The sequence below is a fragment of the Phycodurus eques genome, chromosome 22, assembly GCF_024500275.1.
Source record: "Phycodurus eques isolate BA_2022a chromosome 22, UOR_Pequ_1.1, whole genome shotgun sequence".
NCBI lineage: Eukaryota > Metazoa > Chordata > Actinopteri > Syngnathiformes > Syngnathidae > Phycodurus > Phycodurus eques.
Genome location: NC_084546.1, coordinates 3,275,001 through 3,295,343, shown reverse-complemented (window position 1 = coordinate 3,295,343; position 20,343 = coordinate 3,275,001). Strand labels below are relative to the sequence as shown.

At 40.7% G+C, this 20,343-nt stretch overlaps 2 long non-coding RNA genes across 6 annotated transcripts in view; one reads left to right on the top strand and one right to left on the bottom strand.

Moving 5' to 3' along the window:
* The first annotated feature begins 1,578 nt into the window (after positions 1-1,578).
* LOC133397299 (uncharacterized) lies at positions 1,579-3,368 on the top strand. The gene is made up of 4 exons (XR_009767587.1): positions 1,579-1,761; positions 1,872-1,980; positions 2,077-2,120; positions 2,316-3,368. It is a non-coding gene; the product is annotated as an uncharacterized LOC133397299 (long non-coding RNA).
* A 3,103-nt stretch (positions 3,369-6,471) lies between these two features.
* LOC133397460 (uncharacterized) overlaps positions 6,472-20,343 on the bottom strand; it is a 17,885-nt gene continuing 4,013 nt past the window's right edge. The window contains exons 1-11 of one of the 5 annotated variants that reach the window (XR_009767619.1): positions 17,356-17,413; positions 17,021-17,120; positions 12,773-12,850; positions 9,672-9,820; positions 8,715-9,029; positions 8,368-8,586; positions 8,198-8,280; positions 7,936-8,054; positions 7,685-7,799; positions 7,514-7,592; positions 6,472-7,441 (exon numbers count right to left, since the gene is read on the bottom strand). This is a non-coding gene — a long non-coding RNA (uncharacterized LOC133397460). Of the gene's footprint in view, positions 7,442-7,513; positions 7,596-7,684; positions 7,800-7,935; positions 8,055-8,197; positions 8,281-8,367; positions 8,587-8,714; positions 9,030-9,671; positions 9,821-12,772; positions 12,851-17,020; positions 17,121-17,355; positions 17,414-20,343 lie in introns of those variants that run through there. The other 4 variants (XR_009767620.1, XR_009767618.1, XR_009767622.1 and 1 more) reach the window with 4 other exon arrangements.

Sequence of the window (20,343 nt, the reverse complement as noted above, 5' to 3'; positions counted from 1 at the left end):
TGGATTAGAGCCGGTTTAAATCTCCTTGCCAACCACCGCACCTCCAATCAGGTCAGCCATTTCTTTGATTACACGCTGTCATTGATTTATGAACTTTTACTGCGTGGGCAAATCCCACGAACGTGCTGCTGTTTGGTCAGGAAAGCTGCGCCTCGCCCGTGCGTAAACTTCCACCGGGCTCGCGCTTTTCTGACTTTGCGGGGCTCCACAGTGGGAAAGGGGGAAGATGTTGCAATAACGCGTGCGACGTGGTTGTTTGGAGTGTTTTCCACGTGGATCCACGTTGATCGGAGCGCGCGGGCCACGGGGAATGGGTGCAAATCGTCCGCGTAAAAGGCGAGCAAAAGCCAGTGCGCGCCACGTCAGGTTGACGGTGCGTAAAAGCAGAGCGCGCAAATTGTCCGAAATGCTTTTTGCGCAACAATAGACGCACATATGCGATAAAGTCACGCTCTTTGGAATGACTTGTGTTCATATCTGTTTTGACCTTGGATGTTGAAGTAAAAAAAAAAAAAAAAAAAAAACACTTTTCCAAGTTTTCCATGCTTGTTTTGTTCGAATAACAGATGAATAGATTTTTTTGTAACCTTGTCGATGAATTTTCGACTTTAAAATCCCCCAAAACCATTATTTCGATAAATGTTCATGTTAAAACTGGCAGAAAATTAATTTATTGCTCTCATTCTTCATGTTGTTCCAAGACTTTTTGCTATCACCGTCAATAGCAGAAATAAACATGAAAATTGTCCATACAATGCAGTTATCATATTAGAAATGTTTTTTAGGTTTTTTTTGTTTGTTTTTTTACAGGTGTCTGACATGCGCAAAAGACATTAACAAGTCAATATCAGAAGTGCTGTCATTTTCATAGATTCATTTTGCATTATAGTTTATTATTATTATTATTATTATTATTATGATTAGCTCTCTATGACTGTCTTTGGACTTTCATTTGAACCCAACATCTCATTTTATATATTTAGACACCGCATTTGTGTGACTTCTCATGGAAACCCCCAAAACATTTATGCTATTTCTATTATTTAGATATGTTCTCCTTGAGTGTCGTCTGTACCTCTCACACAGTTGATTTCACATTCCGACGTTCCCCTATTCGGTGACGTCATTACACCTCTCCGTGCTCGAGGATATTATATACAAAGTTGCGTTTAGTGACACTTAATAGTTTTCTGTGAAACGCCAATTTTGACCATGAGATTTGTTTTACAGTCATATGTACCTGGTGGAAAGTATGTACTGGATCACATCATGAATTTTTAGAGCTACAGTCCGAATTTACGATTGTTTAACAGTTTACTCATTTAAATGAATATATATATATATATATATATATATTTGTTGTTGTTTTTTTTTTACTTTGGAGACACATTCAGAGGTTACTTCAAGATGTTTAACAAATTATTCTGACATTTCTCTGGGAGAATGAGAATATTCCGATGAATATGAAGGCAACACACAAGCTCCCGCGTTAATTTGTGACGCTCTCGCGAGGGTGTGACGTGCCAATTTGTGGAAGTCGCGATAATTCGTGGTGTTCTCGCGAGGTTGTGACGTTATAAAGGCGGAAGTCGTTTCGTTTCGTCGTGTTTAAGGTCGGAGCGTGTCGTCTCTGTTTTCGTTAATTAAGCTAAAAACGAGTCTCCAAATTGTATGTAAAACAAGATGATAAGCAACCTAATGAAATCCGTAGATGTCGAAACGTGGAGGTGTTGTCAACTGTGTCAGAAACGTCGAGATAAGGTGAGTAGACTCTACTATTAGCAAGCTAGCTTTGCAAATGTTATTTTTGTGCATTTTGTCCGTCCTGTTTTCCTTCATTTGGTGCATTTATCTCGTCTTTACGCCGCCAGAATGGCTTCAAGCGTCACTATATTTCCGAGTTCTACGAGAGCGGCTAATAGGACTCTGAACGCCTCTGGTGCGTTCACGTACCTGCAACACTGTGGCAATACAGTGCAGGTACACCACTTTCTTCACACGCTGTACAAATTAAAACACATTGGAATGCGTTTTTAAAGGGTGTTTTACTTTGTTGCTCTTATTTTCCTGCTGCAGGGAGTTTAAAAACGTCTTTCTGGACCTGCTATGAAGACTTCTTGGTGAGTTCAGCCGACACACAATCCAAATACTTTACAGTTGTTTTTGTAAGTGTACGAACTTCTGTTTTTGTTTGCGCAATGACCAAACGAGTGTACAGACGAAACAGATCAGCCACCACGGTTGGCAACAGGAATCTATTGGAAGACATTGTGGACCACAAATGAGCCTCTGCATGTGGTCTCGTCTTTTATCAGGCTCGAAAAGGCGGCTGAAACACCACAAGGGGTCTACGTCCAGTACATCGCCCGAGACCCTAACGAAGCACAATGATGAACATCTACGAGTGTGATGTAATGAAATGGCAATGACAAATTAATCGTTAATTCAATACGATAGATTTGTTTGGATACAGCTTGTTGTAAGAGGAGCAGAGCTGTCCATGGTGCTGAAAGCTATTTGTTTGTTCTAATGACCCAAACAATGAGTTCACTCTTTCATATTTGAGATTGAAATAGTGTAACATAGGTTATTGGATGCACCTGCACAAATTATGCAATACTTGGTCTTCCTTTGCAAACATAATACACATTTGTTAAATTGTTTCTACTATTTGAATGCAATGCGGTGATTTACAACTTTCAATTGGGTCTGTAATGGATAAATAAAATATTCAGAACATATCATGTGTATGATGCAGTGCAGTTGTACACGTGTGCAAACTGTAAAATTAAAGAAATACCATTTTTGCCTGCATCTTTTTGCTTTAGATTATGTACTGTATTGGCTCGTGTGTGTGTGTGTGTGTGTGTGTGTGTGTGTGTGTACCTAATGCTATGTCCCTCGGGAAACTTGCTGTTGAGTGAAATGTCTTTTTTTTTTTATTCATTTTGTGTTTTCCCAAAATAAAGCAGACGTCTCATTGCCTCTTTGTCACACATGTTCAATTAAGAAGGGTTCTGCAATACCAAATTGTGTGTCCCATGTTGAAATGTCTTCAAATCAATTGAATGAATTTTGTCTGACTGTGACTAAATTGGATTGCAATGTTGTGTGTGTGTGTGTGTGTGTGTGTATGTATGTGCTGCAAGCTCTCAAGACCCCGTAGCTGTCAGACCAGGATTTTGACATCTCCGAGCTGGAGAGACCCCGCAACTCAAAGCATCTTGAAATACTAATAAAAATGTTTGTGGTTCTATGAATTTGATTGTTGATGACTAACACAGACAAGACACTTCTTTTGATTTCTTTTAGTTGTGAATTTGAAGTCAATTTATTCCTGATCGCCAATAAAGCAAAGTCACACACGACACTGTCACACGCTCATTCATCGTCAATTTGAAACCGAGCAGAAGTGCTTGCCTCGTGTGTGTGGGGGGTCGTCCAAGAAGTTGAGGTGTGATGTTAGGGGACGCAGTCGTCTCTGTCAACATTTGGACGACGAACCATAAATACAACCCAAAATTCCGAAAGCTCTCCAACATTTCAAGGGTGGAGGTTGACCACTTCAAGAGTGATGCCAAGCACCTCTGTCAGTTTGTTGTGTCTTCATGTAACTGCTTGGACTGCAGGCATTCATGCTTTGCCCTGCATGACCTGAGCCGGTAGACAAACCTAAAAATCGCTCCAGCGATATCATCGAATGATGTAAAACTTTGCTTCCGGTTCCAGTGAATTGCGTTCGAGGCCCCCTGTGCACTCCATTTATCAATCAAATTTGAAAAGGTCCATAAAGGACAAAGTGACGGTCGAATTTGTCGAACTCCACTGAACAAATATTGTGGAGAGATACAAATGTCGGACAAAGTAATGATGGAACTTGAGTCACCAGAAACATAGTCAGTGACACTAACCACTGGACTATCTTGCACCTGACACTGAGGTGATTCGTACATATTCATGAAATGGACGTCGTTGCTCTAAACCCATTAATATAACCCAAAAAATAAAAAAAATTCAGCCAGAGTGGTTGAATGAACTAAAACTTTGCCTACAGTTCGGGCGTTCCCGGTTCGATCCCCACTCTGAACTCAACTTATTAACAAATGTCGTGGAGAGATATAAATGGTGGACAAAGAAAGGCTCGAACCTGAGCCACCGGAATTACAGTCAGTGACACTAAGCATTGAGCTACTTTCACCTGACAATCTCACCAGGTTTGTACATATTCGTGTGCATCCGGCGACATCGGTGCTCTGATCCGATGAATACAAATACAAAAAATCTAAACTTTCAGCCGAAATGGCCGAATGGTCTAAAACTTTACCTACGATTCGGGAGTCCTGGGTTCGAGCCCCACTCTGAAATCCACTTATATACAAATACAGTGGAGAAATATCAGTATTGGTCAAAGGAAGGATCGAACCCGAGTCACCAGAATTAGAGTCAGTGACACTATGCATTGAGCTATTTTCACCTGCCAGTTTATGGTGATACGTATGTAATTATATGCAATCGACAATATCGGTACTCTAACGTGTTAAGTATAACCCCAAAAAATTCAAAGTTTCCATCCAAGATGGCCGAAGGGTCTAAAAGTTTGCCTCGGGTGTCGGCGTCATGGGTTCGAGCCCCACTCTGAAATCCACTTATATACAAATACAGAGGAGAAATATCAGTATTGGTCAAAGGAAGGATTGAACCCGAGTCACCAGAATTAGAGTCAGTGACACTATGCATTGAGCTATTTTCACCTGCCAGTTTATGGTGATACGTATGTAATTATATGCAATCGACAATATCGGTACTCTAACGTGTTAAGTATAACCCCAAAAAATTCAAAGTTTCCATCCAAGATGGCCGAAGGGTCTAAAAGTTTGCCTCGGGTGTCGGCGTCATGGGTTCGAGCCCCACTCTGAAATCCACTTATATACAAATACAGAGGAGAAATATCAGTATTGGTCAAAGGAAGGATCGAACCCGAGTCACCAGAATTAGAGTCAGTGATACTATGCATTGAGCTATTTTCACTTGCCAGTTTATGGTGATACGTATGTAATTATATGTAATCGACAATATCGGTACTCTAACGTGTTAAGTATAACCCCAAAAAAATCAAAGTTTCCATCCAAGATGGCCGAAGGGTCTAAAAGTTTGCCTCGGGTGTCGGCGTCATGGGTTCGATCCCCACTCTGAAATCCACTTATAAACAAATAAAGTGGAGAAATATCAGTGTTGGTCAAAGGAAGGATCGAACCGTGGTCACGAGAACCACAGTCAGTGTCAGTATGTACTGGACTATTTTGGACTTGACGAGTGTTGGTAATTTGTACTCCTTTATATGTACCGAGCCACAACGTCCTCCGTGACACATAAGTATAACTAAAAAATTTGAAAATTTCCAGCCAAAATGGTCGACTGGTCTAAAACTTTGCCTCCGGTTTTGGTGACGCAGGTTCAATCCCCACCTTCTCCTTCACTTAATTATGTATATGTTCAACATAACATATGAACATAAATGGAGCCGAAAGGAGAATCGAACCAGGGTCTCCGTGGCAGCAGTCAATGTATTAAACCTTTAGACCAGTTTTGATCATACATTTGCATTCATTTGCATTTATTCATCTACGAGTAAATTCCTGAAAACGCTTGGTGCCCAAAAAAATATGACAAATACCACTAAGCATACAGAACACTACCGCTGTGATCTAGTTTGTGCGTTATGACGAGAGCTACGATGCAGGCGGCTCGGGTTCGAACCTAGCTGCTGGTATGTTATATTTAAATATTTAACTGTCGGCTTTTTCAACGTAACACACATTTTCACTACTTTCCTGTGTTAAACTTATTATTTTTTTTTTTTTCAATTATTGCGTCATCACCGTCAACCTATTTAAGTCGGGCCAAATGCGACACTCGTTCTCTTTTGCCAGCGACCCGTCACCGGCGTTTCCACAAGATCGTCCAAAGCTTTGACAAGGTAACTAAGTGCTCACCCTCTCTTCTTAAGCTTCGCAAAATTCGCTGCATTTTTCTCACTTTGAACATTTCGAAGTGACCAAAACATGTCAAATTAACACCAAGTCTCTCTTTTCAGGGTGCTAACATCTTGCTAGCATGCTAGCTAAAACCTTTGAGCTTTCGGAGGCATTTAACGTCTCCTGCGAGCTTAAACTACACCAAAACGCATTTATCTGGGGTATATGCTGATAAATGAATGCACACAGTAAGTAAACTAAACAATAACGGGGAATTTACGAGAGTTTAATTTATAATTTAGTACATGCACTAATGACGTGAATGTACTTTGAATTATTGGCACTTTTTATAATTAAAGTTTTGGCTCAAACTTTTCCAGCATTTGGACAAAAGTGCTGTTTTGCAGGAGGTAAGTACACAACTTGTACAAATTCACAATTCAACTGAATGAAGTCTAATTATATTAAAGTGTTAATTTCTTGAAATTGAGTCTAAAATGCCTGACTTTTTATTTTTTTATTCTAAATGAAACCGAATTATTCATCCGTTTCTCTTTTCTGTTCATAGGTTTTAATCTTCAACCGAATGGCCAAATGGATTGAATTCCTGTTTCTCTACACCGCATATCCTTTATTAAACAGATCAAGTAATGGTCTTAGGGTTAATTCTCATTTCTGATTACAGGTTCAAATCTTCAACAAAATGGCTGACTTCCTGTGACTTTCGGGGCAGGCCTCTTGAGACTTTTGTGGGCCTACTGATAAACTCCTCGCTCAATTGTCCCGTTGCGAAGTCAAACTGGCTCGTGGGGCTGAATTGGGAGACGTCGAACGCTAACCGTGTTGTCGTGTCTTTCAGGCCGTCGCTGACGAGGCGTCCGGCTGCGGCCTGCTCGCCTCACTGGTGAGACAAACTTTCATACATGTAAAAATACAAAAGTGACTTTTTTTTTTTTCAGCACGAGCTGACCAGGCAGCCTCCAGCGGCGTCATCACAGTTCAGGTGGGAACATGCACTCGATGGCAACACCAAATGTTGGGGTTAACGTTTAATGTTGTGGTGCTTTTGTATCAACCCAGGAAGAATCTGATGGACTGAAGGAGGGTAAGGACGCCAGAGATGACTTTCCAGCAGTGATGACTGCTTCGACTTAACGGAGAGCTGAGGAACAAGCCAAAATGGCTGACATAGGTTTTTAACATTGTTCTCCTGCAGTTCCCCCAAAGTTGCACTCTGAGATGTGCGGCAGCCAGAACCCTCAAGTTCTTTACCTTCTCGCTCCCGGACACGAGCATGTTCTAGCTGCTCACGTCCACCAGGTGGCGCCAAAGAATTCCTGGAGTACCTGATCATGGATGAACTGGTGAAGTCTATCTCAAAGCTTGGACCAGTTGGAAAGACAGACTTGAATGAATTTATCATTTGTTGTTCCAGGTGGTGGAAACATGGCGTCATGATCAACTTCCTGTCCAACATGTTGAGAGGTGACGTAAGCTACAAAACAAGCTCAGCAAATTATGTTTGAAGCACCCCTCACCTGGTTTTTCTTTGACTCCACATGCAGGTCAGTTCCCAGTCCAAGTGCCATCGGAGACTCTGCCAGCAAGATCCTGAGCCTGCTGGGCAAAGAAACGAGTTCTACATGAACGTGCAGAAGCTCCTCAATGCTGCATTCATCTTGAATGTTGACACATGCTAATAAACTTACTAAACGGCAGCTTGACTGGTCCCTCACTCATCTCGTTTTCAGGTGTCCTGGAGATGACCTTCCAGCAGTCCCTGTAGTTTTTGTTTGTCTGCAGTCACGACAGCCTCCTGACTTCCTGGATAGCGGAGGAACAAGATGGTGGTATAAAAACAAAATGGCTGAAATTAGCAATTTAACATCTTTCTTTCCTGCAGTTCTGCCAAAGATGCACTCTTGAGATGCGCTGCAGCCAGAACCCTCAAGTTCTTTACCTGCACGCTCCTGGGACACAAGCATGTTCTTGCTGCTCACGTCCACCAAGTGGCGCCAAAGAATTCCTGGAGAACCTGGTCATGGATCAACTGGTGAAGTAGATCTCGAAGCTTGGGACCTGTTGGAAAGACAGACTTAATGACTTTTGTTTGTTGTTCCAGGTGGTGGAAACATGGCCTCATGATCAACTTCCTGTCCAGCATGTTGAGTTGAAGTAAGCTACAAAACAGCTCAGCAAATTTAAGTTTGAAGCGCCCTCACCTGCTTTTTCTTTGACTCCACATGCAGGTCGGGTTCCAGTCCAAGTGCCATCGGGGGACTCGGCCACCAAGATCCTCCACCTGCTGGGAAAAGAAGAGTTCCACATGAATGTGCAGAAGGTCAACGACGCTGCCTTAATCTTGAATGTTGACACATGCTAATAAACTTACTAAACAGCAGCTTGACTGGTCCCTCGTTCATCTCTTGGTTTCAGATCTCCTGGAGAAGTCTCGCGCCACCAGTCCACTCAGAAGGCCTCAGTCGTTTGATACAAGACTGTACTTGTTCAAGCAGAAGGTTCCAGTCTACCTGAGATGACTTTCCATCGGTGGCCTCTCGATGTGTTTTGGCTGTAGTCACGACAGCCTCTTGTATGAAGTCAATGGGAGCTGAGGAACAAGATGGTTGTATTTATAAAAAAAACAATAGCTGACTTGAGCAGTTAGGTTTTTAACAACCTTCTCTTCTGCAGTTGAACTCAGAGATACGCTGCACCCAGGACCCTCAAGTTCTTTACCTTCTTGGTCCTGGACACTTGCATGTTCTTCATGCTCACATCCACCAGGTGGCGCTGAAGGATCCCTGATCTCCTGAAGTCAATTTCAATCAAGGTTGGAACCGTTGGCAAACTTGATGAATCCAAATACTTGGTTTCTTGTTGTAGGTGGTGGAAACATGGCGTCATGGTCAACTTTCTGTCCAACATGTTGAGGTGACGTACGCTACAAAACAAGCTCAGCAAATTTAAGTTTGAAGTGCCCTCGCCTGCTTTTTCCTTTTGACTTCCAGTCCAAGTGCCATCGGGGACTCGGCCAGAAAGATCCTCCACCTGCTGGGCAAATAGACAAGTTCGACATGACCGTGCAGAAGGTCCTCAAGACTGCCTTCATCTTTGTTGATGCCTTGCTAATACATTTATTAAACAGCAGCTTGACTGGTTCCCCGTTAATCTCTTGTGTTCAGGTCTCCTGAGAAGTCTGCACCACCGTGGAGTCTTCAGAAGACATTTGATACGAAGACAGTCGCGGTCAACTGTTAACCACAAAAAATGCAAATGGAGTCTGTGTCCACTTCCATGTTCCTCATCATTCCGGAGCCATCTTTCCTACAAGGTGAAATGCGGCATTCACGGTACGAAGCAGGGCTGCACACCAAAATGTTTTTCTTGTTGCTTCCTTTCATCCACAAGGTACTGAAGCCAAATTTTGGAGCAGCCTGAGAAGCGGGAGACCTTGGCCCCTGGACGGTACGTGCTTTGAAATGTCTTCATTCCACAATTGGGTCTTCTTTGATCCAGTTTTTTTGGTTTTCCACAGTTCTTCCAGAGTTGCAGAGGAACACTTGTCAGCTTCCCGGTCACTCAGCCGTGCGAGTGCTCTCAGGCCCAGAAAACAAGTCGCCCGTCGTTCTCGCTGGTAGGTTTCGTGTCAAAGATCATTTGCTGCACAACAGGTTGACTTAACTTTTGACTTACGGATGTCTTGTTGTCTTAGGCCCGTACACCGGTCCACGTCACACTGGCCGACCACTTCACCAGCCAGCGACGAGGAGACTGTTGCTGATGTCATCAGACTTCGACTTGGGTTTCCTTTGTGATTTCATGTCTGTTGCTTAACATTGACTCTGCAAAAAAATAAAAGCTGATTAAAAAACTTAAACTCTTCTCATTCTTCAAACTCATCACAAAAAAAAACTTAGTTTCTTTACTTAAAAAAACAAAAAAAAATTCTAAAAATATTCTAAATTTTTTTTTCCGTTTTTTTTTTTTTTTTCAAAAATTTTTTTCCGGAATTTTTTTTTTTTTTCCCAAAATTTTTTTTTCTGGGATTTCCCCCCCTGCCAGGATTTTTTTTTTTTTCCCCCCACCCCCCTGAAAAAATTTCAGGGAAAATGAGCAGGGCAAGGCCTGGAATACTGCTTTGTGATTGGCTGAGGCATTGAGAATCCAAGGCTGTGATTGGTCCAAAAGTGGGCGTGGTTACGCACATTTGAAGCATTCTGATTGGTCGAGATGTGCGAAAAGCGCAAAAGTGGGCGTGGTTATGCAAATGAGGTCGCTGTGATTGGTTGGGCTCGGCGCGTCAAAGCGCTGTGATTGGTGGATTCGAAGACGGCTTTTCAAAAGCTGTTTTAGAGTCCTGAGGTTGAAGTTGCACATCAGTCACTACAGTGAACGCCAGTTTATTACTGTTGCCCTCTATCTCCACATGAGCAAAGCTACAAGACTTTTCAAAGTCCTGTAGTTTTGCGTCATGTGACGACAGAGAGGAACAATGATACACTTGCATTTACTGTAATGACTGCTGCGCAACTCTCACCTCAATACTCAAAGCAGCTTTTGAAGAGCCGTCCACGATGCACGAAAGGCTCCAAATGAGGTAAGGGCAGACTTAGCAAGAAAACACCATGACTCAAGTTGAACAATTTATTGGGCAGCAAAGCTGTGATGACATTTTAGCAATGAACGTTAGTGCGGGACGAATTCAAGTTGCACACATTGACGACAGGCCGCGCACGGAAGCGGCCGAAGTGTCGAGCGCTCGCCGAGCTTGAGTGTGACGGCACCGAGGCGGATGCGAGCGCACAAACCCGTCTGACATCTCTCTCTCTCCGACAAAACCCAAGATGAGCACAAAAGTAAGTTCTTTTGACAAAACATTTTTTTTGATCGCTTAGTATACGGCAATGTCATTGGAAAAACAAGTCCTAACATGTGACACACGTTTTGGAATGACATTGATGTGGACCAAGTAATTTCTAAAATATATTTTTAACGCAAGTTATTTTCAAACTATTCAAACTTATGTTTTTTGTTTTCCATAGCAGTGTTCCTTAAAAACACGCCCAGAAACAATAAACAATTTTTTAAAAATATTCAGTCTTAGATTATTTCTTTTTAAATAACTGTCCACATCAATGTCATTTGAAAACAAAAAAAACATGGCACAGTTCTGGACATGTGTTTTTAAATAACATTGATGTGGACCAAATTGTTTGAAAAATATTCAAACATTACTTTTTCTAAATCACTTGTTCCACAACCATCTCGTTTAAAAACACGTCAAGAAATGTGACAGATGTTTTTAAACGACATGGATGTGGACCAAGTAGTCATTTAAAAAATATATAATTTTTCTAACATAAATTACTTTAAAAATCAAAGAGATTATTATTATTTTTTTTTTTAATAACTCGATCCACATCAATGTCATAAAAACAAAACATGGCAGATTTCTGGGCATGTGTTTTTAAATTATATTGCTATGGACCAAGTTATTTAAAAAAAAAAAATATATATATATATATATATTTAACCTAAGTTACTTTCAAAATATTCAAATTTATATGCTCTTTTTTTAAAAGAGAAAATGTATTTCCAGACTAAAGTAGATTAAATAAATGATTTAAAAAACTTGATCCACATTGATGTCATTTAGAAACATGTCCAGAAATGTGACATGTTTTAAATGACATTAATGTGGACCAAGAAATTTCAAAAATGTTTTTTTTAACATATTATTTTAAAAATATTCACATACACGCGTATATATATTTATTTATTTAAATAACTTGGGTCCACATCAATGTAAAAAATAAACAAAAACATGGCACACTTCTGTACATGTGTTTTTAAATGACATTGATGTGAACCAAGTTATTTAAAAATATATTTTCTAACAATAAAATATGTTGGAGGAATAAAGTACATTTTAAATAAGTCATTTTTAAAAGATTGTATTTATGTTTTCAATAACACGATTGGCTGGCGACCAGTTCGGGCTGTACGCCGCCTGTCAGCTGGGACAGGCTCCAGCGCGCCCGCGACCCCAATGAGGATAAGCGGGATGGAAAATAACTTCATAGACATTGTCATTAAAAAAAAAAAAGAGAAATGTGACATTACGTGCAAAATTGTTTTTTAAAAAAAGAAAACATTTTTTAAATCAACTTTAAAATAATAATATATTTATATATATATCTATTTTTTTTCAACTAACTTGGTCCACATCACTATTATTTAAAAACATGTCCAGAAATGTTTGATAATGTTCTTGCTGTCTGTGTGTTAACAAGTTAAAGTTCAGAGCGAGAGAGAGAGAGAGAGATGGGTGGGCGCACTCACGCCCCCTTGTGGTGTCATGTGACATCACACATCGCCTCGAGCACACTATGGCAAGCCTCCTCAACTTTGAAAAACTAAATTTGACTTTGTGGAATGAACATTGGAGATATCAACAACAATTTCTTCCATTCAGTTTTGCCTCGTCAAAACTGATTTCCAAATATCTGCAACGTCGTTGCGCCTCAAACAAATGACGTCACTTTTGCCATTGATGTGTATGGGGTTCGTCATTTCAGATATTAATAATTCGGCAGCCAATATCTGTAATGAGGAACCCCATACACATCAATGGCAAAAGTGACGTTATCTGTCCTCGGCGAAATGACGGCGCAGATATCTGGAATTCAGTTTTGATGAGACAAAACTGAATGAGCGAGATCTTCAACACATATCCAGTCCAGCTCTTCAATGTTAAGAAGGCTTGCCATAAGCACACAACATCGCGTACTCACACGTGTCCAAACGCAGGTCGGCGTCCCGTCCGCCTTTCCCAGAAGTCTGTCGGCTGTCGGCCCGAAACCTCCCTGATACTGTCGTGCGCACAAAAACAAAAGCAGTGAGTAACATTCTTAAAAATATTCAAACATATATTCTTTTTTACTGAAATAACTTGGTACACATCAATGTCATTTACAAAAAAACATGGCACATTTCTCGACGTGTTTTCAAATGACATTCACGTGGACTAAGTTATGGCAAACATATTTTTTTGACAACAAAATATTTTTCCAGAATAAAGTACATTTTAAACAACTTAAGTTATTTTCAAAAATATTTGATTTTTAATTATATTTTTTCAATAACTTGGTCCACATTGATGTCCTTTAAAAAAATGCATTGATGTGGACAGTTATTTTAAAATGTTTTCACAACAAAGTGCATTTTAAATAACTTACATTTATTTTTATTTATTTTTATTTTAATTATATTTTTCAAATAATTTGATCTACATTGATGTCACTTAATTAAACAAAACGCATCCAGAAATGTGACATTACATTCAGTTGTTTTTAAGAAAGAAAATACTTTGTAAATAAACTTTTAAATATTCTGATATTAAAAATGCTTTCTTTTTTTCAACTAACTTGGTCCACGTCACTGCTATTTAAAAACATTTGATAATGTTCTTAAAGTCTGTGTGTGCTGGCTCTGTGCACTCACGCCCCCTTGTGGTGTCATGTGACATCACACATCGCCTCAAGCACATTCTGGCAAGCCTTCTCAACGTTGAAAAACTTCAGTCTGACTATGTGGAATTAAAGATGAGTACAGCACTTTTCCTTGCGTTCTATCTGGCATCGAACTGGAGTTCATACTCAGCGCGCACGTTCAGCCTGATTAATTAGAGCAGGGCTCTCGAACACACGGCCCGCGGGCCCAAACCGGCCCACGAGGGGCTACAATCCGGCCCGCAGGATAAATCTGAAAGTGAAAAAAATACAGAAGACATTGTGTTGTTGGGGACGAAGGATAAAAAAGACATATTTTTATCGTCAAACAAACGGGGGAAGCTTTTTTTTTATTATTACCTGAAGTATGTTATGATTTCAGTGATCCTTTGACATCAAATTAGGCTGCATGTGGCCCACGAACTACAAAGAGTTTTTCACCCCTCAGTGAGAGCGTTACCCATCATCCACCGTGATTTACAGCTATTTAGTCATTGGGACAACTCAGCCATGGACGGGTTAAAGAAAGTTGGGGACAAGAGCTCCCCCTGGTGCACTCCATGACTGACGCCAAAGGAGGCAGAGAGGGTACTTCCGCACTTAACCTGCATCTGCTGATGAGAGTATCAGTGTGCCAAGATTCTAATTATGCTCTCAGGCACCATTTTTTGTTTTAATTTAGTCTGAGATACACCTGCACTGTCTCCTTTATACTGTAAATGTATATTTTCCGCCCCCCATTGTTTGTCTATTTAATGGCATGTTATTCATTGAATATGCCAAAGAAGGAGCCTCCATAACTCAGAAAATAAAAACTACACAAAAGGTGGTAATTCATTTACTAAAGGCACCTCTCAGTGTGATGCACTTAGAAGATTATGGTGCTTTTGTAAGCACCATTAAAATACAACTTTTTTTGTGGGGGGGGGGGGGCTAAAAATATGCATCACACAACTACCTATCAGCGCCAAGATTTATCAAGCTATTCCACTCCCGGTAGGTGGACCCCGGGAGTGGACCCGGGATAAACCCAAGAGAAGAAAAGTTTCAGAATAAAATAACATTTAGCGCTACATGAACTATATTTCAAAACAAACATCACTCACATAACCTCACGGATGAGCGCGTACAATTGCGTGTGACGATGAAGGTGGCGACTATGTGCTGATGCTGTACGCTGAGAAAAACTCACATTCACCAGGTTAAAAAATATATATTTCAATTGGCGATTAGTTGTCAAATACATATCTGACATTGTTAAGTAAACTTTTTTTTTTTTTTTTTTTTAAATCCAAGTTGCCAGCTGACTGCAGCCTCCACATGCGATAAAACGACGACGCAGACGCCGTTTTCGGTTGGCTGCATACTAGTGGAGTTTAAATTTGGCTTGAATTTCACGACAGCGAGGAGGACTCAAATAGACACGGGCTATTTTGTTTCAAAGTAATAAGTTCAAAATATTTTTGTTTCATGCAGAAATAAAATTTACCGTTCTCTGTGGGACTTCATTGAGTTCATAAATTATATTTTCTGTGATATACATCCTGGTGAAAAAACTATATAGTACACAAATGCAATGTGACTAAAAATGTTGATAACTATAAATATTGACATATCACATAAATTGCTTCTGTAATGTATATTTTGGGGGAATTTTGATGGAGCTGTGTTACTTTGTATTAAGTAAAACTTTGAAATGGTCCCAATTTTGGCGCACCAGATTATCAGTATGAGGACTTTGAAGCCGTCGTTGACCGGTTGCTTGAGAGAAAGGAGTTTTAGTTTAGTTGGTGATCGGTTGCCAGGTAATGCCGGTCGGCTCACACGGGACACATGGCAAGATGTGTGGGCACATTTTCAAATTATTTTCTTAAAATAAGACTTTTTATCTGGGGTATGAAAAAAATAACACTTCCAGATTCAGAATCAAAACATACTTTTGAGAAATAAAAAAAACAAAACAAAAAAAAAACAATACGCAGAGTCACTGAGCAATGAAAGGTTACTGGTTCCTCGCAAAAATATAACACTATATTCTCGTAATAGTATGACTAATTGCAAAAAATATATATATATGCCTTAGTTGTCACAATATGACAAGCTAATGTAAAAAATGTACACGATTTTGTTTTGCAGAAGCATGCTCCTCACTGCTTTTGTTGTTGATTTCGCAGACTGGTGGGACGCGCGGACGGGACGCCAACCTGCTTTAGGACACGTGCGACCACGCAATGTCGTGTGCTCGACGAGCTCGCGTGTGACGTCACCGAGGAGGTGCACGGGAGCGCCACACGCCATAGCTTGAAATGGTACAAACTAAGATAAGTGGTGGACTCCCAGAGGTTGAAAAACTTGGCGAGGTTACCAAGAACTGAAAAGTAATTGACATTTACAAAAAAGGCAGTCGCCAGACTTGAACTCTAAAGTGGATGAAAGAGTGAAAAAAACTAAAACTTTGGGTCAGCAGTAGGGGGGGGGGTAATTTTAATTTCGCCCTTGCGACTGGGGGGGATTAGAAATTCATTCACATAAACTATTTGGCAACGGTGTGGTGGGGGTGCAAAATTTAATTTCCTTCCAGACATTTTTTTTTTTGGTGGGGGGGGGGGGTTTGATTTAAAACTCATTTCCAGAGATTACTTGGCAATGGTAGGGGATTGGGGGGTGCGCACATTTTTTATTTCCTTCCAAAATTTTGAATTATGAACTATGAACTGAACTTTGAATGAGTTTGCGTAGAAAATTTACTTTCCCAACACGCATCTTGCATTTCACATTGCAGGTTTATTAAAAAAAAATAATAATAATTTTTTTCCAACATCGTGCAGCCTGACTGTATATGTAGTAGTATCCTCCTTTTTGATGTCAAATCAATTGACAACGTGTAATTCACCTTGTTGACAACACCTGGAAACCCTCGCCTTTGTCACAAATCCCTGCGTCGTCCTGGTGACGGAAAACCTTTGATTTAGACCCCTGGGAACAATTTTAAATTGTGAAGAAAATTGTCTCTTTAAATATTGAAAAATAATATTAATTAGCATAAAAATATTACCAAACTGATTTATCAGCTGATTAAAAAAATTAAAAAAAAATAAATAAAAAGTATAATGAAAGAAATAACTTCAATTTGGTCCCTTACAACAATAATGATATGAATTACAGGCAGAACATTTTAAGGTTTTACACTATTTTGACCTATAGTTTTTGTTTAACAAAAAAAAAAGCAGATTTTTGCCAAAAATTAATTTAGTTTTTCTGATATTGCAATTTTTGCTAATTTGATAAAGGTTGTTATCAGCAGATTACATCGAATGGTCCCTATTAAATACTATTTTACTTCATCTATTTTAGATATCTAAATAAGTTTTCGTCTTTATGACAGGTTGACCTAAAATATATATTTTTTATTTGAAGGAGTCATTAAAATTGGCATGAAAGTTGTTTCTCACGAGCCTGTGCAGGTGTACCTTTTGTTTTGACCCACTCTTGTCAATAGAGGAAGATGGAAGAAAAAGCAACATGTGCTACCTTTGTCCAAGATGTCGCTGCTCGTGAAGGTGAAGCTGAGGCAGGTTGACGTGGAAACACCATTCTGTCATTTTGTGGTTAATTTTGTGGACATCAGCTTCTGTGTGGAGAGCACATAAAAACAACATTCAAGTCAAAGGCTGCCTTTGATTTGACTTTTCATTGACAGATGAGTGCTGCGTGCAGGCCACTTTAGTTTGCTAAATAGCTTCCAGTCACGTAGCGAGTAACAACAAATGAATCAGAGAGGCCCGAGTGTCGTAAATATGCTTCTAGCTTGTGTACATACAGAAATATGCGGCACATAGAGTTTAAAAAATATTCAAAATACTCACTCGAACTTGCAGGACATAGTCACCGGAAGTCTTGTTGCTTACTGAACCAGATGGGTACGGTAACAGAGAAGGCTCAATTGAAAAGGTAAAAAAAAAAAAGCGACTGTTTGAGCGATGGGTCTTTGAATTGATTACTAGATAATCCTGCTGATGTGCCAAAGTGGCGGCCATGTTGGGAAGGTAACTGTCAAACGCAACGCATGAACATTGACATTAAGACGTAACTTGCGTCATTCTGAACCGATTTTGACTTTTTTGTCAATGGCAAAACTTGTGCTACCAATACACATTTTACTTTTCTTTTTTTTAAATAAAAAAAGCCCCAATTTGAATATGAGGTACACCCCAGCTCTTGTCTCAGTCCAGCCCATGTGTGCCTAATGAAGTGGCCAAAATGGTCAAAATATTAGGTACACCCCACCTCTTGTATCGGTCCAGCCCATGTGTGCCTAATGAAGTGGCCAAAATGGTCAAAATATTAGGTACACCCCACCTCTTGTATCAGTCCAGCCCATGTGTACCTAATGAAGTGGTCGAAAGGGTCAAAATATTAGGTACACCCCAGCTCTCATATAAGTACACCCCATGTGCCTATTGAAGTGGCCGAAATTGTCAAAATATTAGGTACACCCCAGCTCTTGTCTTAGTCCAGCCCATGTGTGCCTAATGAAGTGGCCGAAAGGGTCCAAATATTAGGTACACCCCAGCTCTCGTATAAGTACACCCCATGTGCCTAATGAAGTGGCCGAAATGGCCAAAATATTAGGTACACCCCAGCTCTTGTCTCAGTCCAGCCCATGTGTGCCTAATGAAGTGGCCAAAATGGTCAAAATATTAGGTACACCCCAGCTCTCATATAAGTACACCCCATGTGCCTAATGAAGTGGCCGAAATGGCCAAAATATTAGGTACACCCCAGCTCTTGTATCAGTCCAGCCCATGTGTGCCTAATGAAGTGGCCAAAATGGTCAAAATATTAGGTACACCCCACCTCTTGTATCAGTCCAGCCCATGTGTGCCTAATGAAGTGGCCAAAATGGTCAAAATATTAGGTACACCCCACCTCTTGTATCAGTCCAGCCCATGTGTGCCTAATGAAGTGGCCAAAATGGTCAAAATATTAGGTACACCCCACCTCTTGTATCAGTCCAGCCCATGTGTACCTAATGAAGTGGTCGAAAGGGTCAAAATATTAGGTACACCCCAGCTCTCATATAAGTACACCCCATGTGCCTATTGAAGTGGCCGAAATTGTCAAAATATTAGGTACACCCCAGCTCTTGTCTTAGTCCAGCCCATGTGTGCCTAATGAAGTGGCCGAAAGGGTCCAAATATTAGGTACACCCCAGCTCTCGTATAAGTACACCCCATGTGCCTAATGAAGTGGCCGAAATGGCCAAAATATTAGGTACACCCCAGCTCTTGTCTCAGTCAAGCCCATGTGTGCCTAATGAAGTGGCCAAAATGGTCAAAATATTAGGTACACCCCAGCTCTCATATAAGTACACCCCATGTGCCTAATGAAGTGGCCGAAATGGCCAAAATATTAGGTACACCCCAGCTCTTGTCTCAGTCCAGCCCATGTGTGCCTAATGAAGTGGCCAAAATGGTCAAAATATTAGGTACACCCCACCTCTTGTATCAGTCCAGCCCATGTGTGCCTAATGAAGTGGCCAAAATGGTCAAAATATTAGGTACACCCCACCTCTCGTACAAGTACACCCCATGTGCCTAATGAAGTGGTCGAAATTGTCAAAATATTAGGTACACCCCAGCTCTTGTCTCAGTCCAGCCCATGTGTGCCTAATGAAGTGGCCAAAATGGTCAAAATATTAGGTACACCCCAGCTCTCATACAAGTACACCCCATGTGCCTAATGAAGTGGTTGAAATGGTCAAAATATTAGGTACACCCCAGCTCTCGTATAAGTACACCCCATGTGCCTAATGAAGTGGCCGAAATGGTCAAAATATTAGGTACACCCCAGCTCTCGTATAAGTACACCCCATGTGCCTAATGAAGTGGTCAAAATGGTCAAAATATTAGGTACACCCCAGCTCTCATATAAGTACACCCCATGTGCCTAATGAAGTGGCCGAAATTGTCAAAATATTAGGTACACCCCAGCTCTTGTCCCAGTCCAGCCCATGTGTGCCTAATGAAGTGGTCAAAATGGTCAAAATATTAGGTACACCCCAGCTCTCGTATAAGTACACCCCATGTGCCTAATGAAGTGGCCAAAATGGTCAAAATATTAGGTACACCCCAGCTCTCGTATAAGTACACCCCATGTGCCTAATGAAGTGTTCGAAATGGTCAAAATATTAGGTACACCCCAGCTCTCGTATAAGTACACCCCATGTGCCTAATGAAGTGGTCAAAATGGTCAAAATATTAGGTACACCCCAGCTCTCATATAAGTACACCCCATGTGCCTAATGAAGTGGCCGAAATTGTCAAAATATTAGGTACACCCCAGCTCTTGTCCCAGTCCAGCCCATGTGTGCCTAATGAAGTGGTCAAAATGGTCAAAATATTAGGTACACCCCAGCTCTCGTATAAGTACACCCCATGTGCCTAATGAAGTGGCCAAAATGGTCAAAATATTAGGTACACCCCAGCTCTTGTCTCAGTCCAGCCCATGTGTGCCTAATGAAGTGTTCGAAATGGTCAAAATATTAGGTACACCCCAGCTCTTGTCTCAGTCCAGCCCATGTGTGCCTAATGAAGTGGCCAAAATGGTCACAATATTAGGTACACCCCAGCTCTTGTCTCAGTCCAGCCCATGTGTGCCTAATGAAGTGGTCGAAATGGTCAAAATATTAGGTACACCCCAGCTCTTGTTTCAGTCCAGCCCATGTGTGCCTAATGAAGTTGTCGAAATGGTCAAAATATTAGGTACACCCCAGCTCTTGTCTCAGTCCAGCCCATGTGTGCCTAATGAAGTGGCCAAAATGGTCACAATATTAGGTACACCCCAGCTCTTGT